Source organism: Alligator sinensis, unplaced genomic scaffold, assembly GCF_000455745.1.
Source record: "Alligator sinensis unplaced genomic scaffold, ASM45574v1 scaffold288_1, whole genome shotgun sequence".
In the NCBI taxonomy this organism is placed as follows: Eukaryota; Metazoa; Chordata; order Crocodylia; family Alligatoridae; genus Alligator; species Alligator sinensis.
This window is the reverse complement of record NW_005841876.1, coordinates 1,248,073-1,252,220: the sequence shown is the minus strand read 5'-3', so window position 1 is coordinate 1,252,220 and position 4,148 is coordinate 1,248,073. Positions and strand designations below refer to the sequence as shown.

The following is a 4,148-nucleotide window of genomic DNA, read 5'->3' as shown; positions in this document are numbered from 1 at the left end:
CTGAGGACTCATGCAGAGCGCCCCCCGGCCAGCATGGGGCAGTGCGGGGCAGCAGGGATCGCCCCCCACTGGGCAGGACCCAGTGAATCTGGAGGGTTTTTTTCCCTTGACACCGGGGGCAGTGGGGGGAAGCAGGGATCCCCGCCTTCACTGGGCAGCACCTGGTGAGTGGGCGCTTTTTTTTTCTTCGAAGTGCCGGGGGCTGGGGTGTGCATGGCAGCCATTGCCAAGGCTGGGAGAGCAGGCAGGGGATGGGGCCTGTCCAATTCAGAGATTTGCCTGATTCAGCAGCAGCCATATCTCCAAATCAGATTTGGCCAAATTGATTCGGGACAGTGATTCGAATCACCGCCCCCCAAATCAGGCAAATCCGAAGCAAATTCTAGCCATATTGCACAGGCCTAATGCTCATGCAGCCTGTGACAGCTCACCAAAACTCCCTAAGTGGGCCTTCAGCCCAAATAATTTCCCACCCCAATCCTAAACTCTTTCTTAAAGGCTACAGTCCTCTGCGGCAAACCTTAGAGAGCTACATCTCACCTTGTGCCCTTTGGGGGAGGAGAAGTGGGGGTCAAATACCCACATCTGTCTTAAGCATTATTAATGACTCTGTCAGGAAACTAAATGCAAAATTAAGGTTTTTTAAAATTTATCTATATAGAAAAGATTCTGTTGCCAGTGTAGTCTGTCTGATGCTACAGGAATTGAAGCACAGGGTTTTGCAATAAGTAGTCTGTGATAAATATTTCATTGTATTATGTTACTACTGGTTTTTTATTGTAACAATCATAGTCATTCATAAGGTGAACCCATTTGCAAGTACTCTCAGCTGTGCATGAAAAAGAGTAGGTTTATAAAATGAAAATTACTCTTTTAGTGGATTTTGGCTGGTGAATGAAGTAGTCTAAACACACTACTTCCCTTTTAAGGCCAATGTTTGACAAGGAAGTTAAACTGTTGAGGTTGCTACTGCTATTACCAGTATACCTTATAATTCCTCTGCCAGAATGTATTAATTGCTAATAAGTCTTTCCATATTTTATTTAGTTTCATGGTTAGAGTATTATTGAGGAGATAGTAGCAACATTTAACAATGTTTTAATTATTTTTGAAATACAGCACTTAATTAAAAATACAAACACCTTTTGGCTAATTTGAACAAATGGGGCTATGAGCGAGAAATGTATTGTCTTAAAATAAATCTTTTAAACCAGTTTATTGTCCTTTTGTAAGTAGGAGTTCATGTGAGTGTTTCATGAAAGCTTTTAAGAGAGAATCTCATGATCGCCTTCAGACCTCAGGTTGGTCGCCTTCAGACCTCAGGTTGGGGAGGACCGGGTTAGAGAGCTTCTGGAGGGGCTGGACGAGTTCAAGTCAGCGGGTCCGGATGCTCTCCACCCCAGGGTGCTGAGGGAGCTAGCTGGGGTTATTGCAGGGCCCCTGGCACTGCTCTACGAGCGATCGTGGTGCTTGGGCCAGGTGCCAGACGATTGGAAGGTAGCTAATGTGGTCCCCATCTTCAAGAAAGGGAAAAGGGAGGACCCGGGCAACTATAGGCCCGTCAGTCTCACCTCAATCCTGGGGAAACTCTTTGAGAAGATCATCAAGGAGCACATTTGTGATGGGCCGGCATCAGAAATGATGCTCAGGGGCAATCAGCATGGATTTATTAGGGGGAGATCATGCCAGACCAACCTGATTGCCTTTTATGATCAGGTCACAAAGGCCATGGACGCAGGTGTCGCGGTGGATGTAGTCTTTCTGGACTTCAGCAAGGCCTTTGACACCGTCTCTCACCCCATCCTAATTAATAAACTAGGCGACTGTGGCATAGATGCCTACACGGTCAGATGGATTGCAGATTGGCTGAAGGGTCGCACTCAGAGGGTGGTGGTGGATGGATCATACTCGACTTGGGGGGAGGTGGGTAGTGGAGTCCCCCAGGGCTCGGTCCTGGGGCCTGCGCTGTTCAATTTCTTCATCAGCGATCTTGATGTTGGGGTGGAAAGCAACCTGTTTAAATTCGCTGATGACACCAAAATTTGGGGGGAGGTGAGCACGCTAGCAGGGAGAGAGAGATTGCAGAAGGATCTGGATAGGTTACAGGGGTGGGCAAACAGGAACAGGATGTGTTTCAATACGGACAAGTGCAGGGTGCTGCACTTGGGTAGTAGGAACCAGCAGCACACTTATACGATGGGGAACTCCCTACTTGAGAGCACGGAGGCGGAAAGGGATCTTGGTGTCATTATTGACTCCAAGATGAACATGGGCCGACAATGCGAGGTCATGGTTGGCAGGGCTAACCGGACCTTGTCGTGCATCCACAGGTGCATCTCGAGTAGAGCCAGGGAGGTGATCCTCCCCCTCTATGCGACGCTGGTCAGGCCGCAGCTGGAGTATTGTGTCCAGTTCTGTGCGCCCCATTTCAGGAGGGATGTGGACAACATGGAGAGGGTCCAGAGGAGGGCCACCCGCATGATCCGGGGACAACAGGGCAGACCCTACAGTGAGAGACTGCGGGACCTGAACCTATTCAGCCTCCACAAGAGAAGGCTGAGGGGGGACCTGGTGACCGTCTATAAACTCACTAGGGGGAACCAGAAGGGTTTGGGGGAGACGCTGTTTCCCCTAGCCCCTGCTGGCATAACAAGGAGTAATGGGCACAAGCTGATGGAGAGGAGGTACAGATTGGACATCCGAAAAAACTACTTCACAGTTAGGGCGGCTAGGAGCTGGAACCAACTTCCAAGGGAGGTGGTGCTGGCCCCTACCCTGCGGATCTTTAAGAAGAGGCTGGATACCTACCTGGCTGGACTCATTTGAGTCCCGTTTTTTTGTTTAGGGTTCTTTTGTTGTTCTCCCGCCCTGGCGGGGGGTCGGGCTAGAAGATCTATTAGGTCCCTTCCGACCCTAAAACTATGAAACTATGAAACTATGATCTTTAAGCAGGTCAATAGGAGTTCCCTTTACACACACAGATTCACAGAAGTTTTGGGCTGGAAGGGACCTCGTGAACATAAGAGCTGTAGAATTTGGCATTTAGGGTCAAATGCTGGAACACAAAATGAGTCAATGTGTCTAGGCTGTTTTCTTGGAATTGTTATGTTCCATGATCACTTCTGCAATCTCTGTATCTAGTAGCTCCCTCAGGTTGGGATCATCTATCCATAGAGTGTGACCAAAGGTAAAACAGGACCACCTGACATGATTTTAAACATGGATGTCCTTGTCTTTGCTAAATATACATGACATTCAGTATCGATGTGGTTAGTTTGTCCCATCCCCTTGGATGACAGTACAGGTTACTACACCCTGATTACCTGAGGTTAATTTTTTATATCCAAAAGCTGGGGATTTTTTTTAAATCGGAGAAAACCAGGATCCCTGCTGATTACTATGTGTTGACCTTCTACTAATTTGTAGCAGCCCACCAGGAAGAGTCTGCTTTGTCATCCAGCATACTTAGTCTCTGTGAATGGTCGCTTAGGAGAAACCCACTATTTCAGGACATAGGCTGGGATCTCACATTTCCTTTAGATTTATTCCTAGGCTATTTATTACTATTGTGCAGTTAAAAAAGTAAATCTCAGGTAAATGAACTTTGTGAGTGTCCCAGGGGAGCCAGGGTTACAGGAGGACCCCAGGCCAAAGCAAAAGAAAGCCCCCACTTACCTCCTGCAGGGTCTGAAAGGCGTGGGGAAACGTGTGCGGTGAAACCACCCATGCGGTTCGTCAGCTGCGCTCATATTCAGCTGGGGTCGGGTGACGTCAGCTGGAGACGCCACCTGGCGGAGATAAAAAGCTGCCCCGAGGGCGCAGGAGGGGAGCAGGTGAGCGGAGGCTCGAGGGGAAAGCCCACACCCTGAGGGGCGCAGCTGCTGCATTGGGCAGCCCAGGACAGCGGGGGCGGAGCCTGGGGAGGCACTGGCAGCAAAGCCGGCAGAGGAGCCGGCAGCAGAGCTGGCGGAGGCGCCGGCAGAGGAGCCGGCAGCAGAACCGGCGGAGGCACCGGCAGAGGAGCCGGCAGAGGAGCCGGCAGAGAAGCCGGAAGCAGAGCCAGCAGAGGCACCAGCAGCGAAGCCGGCAGCAGAGCCGGTAGAGAAGCCGGCAGAGGCACCAGCAGCAGCACTAGCAGGGGGGGCAGC

General features: G+C 50.3%; 1 long non-coding RNA gene across 1 annotated transcript in view; it reads right to left on the bottom strand.

Moving 5' to 3' along the window:
* Window positions 1-2,825: 2,825 nt before the first annotated feature.
* Window positions 2,826-4,148, bottom strand: part of LOC112549168 — a 6,904-nt gene continuing 5,581 nt past the window's right edge. Inside the window, exon 3 of the long non-coding RNA XR_003092506.1 lies at window positions 2,826-3,805. This is a non-coding gene — a long non-coding RNA (uncharacterized LOC112549168). The remainder of the gene's footprint in view (window positions 3,806-4,148) is intronic.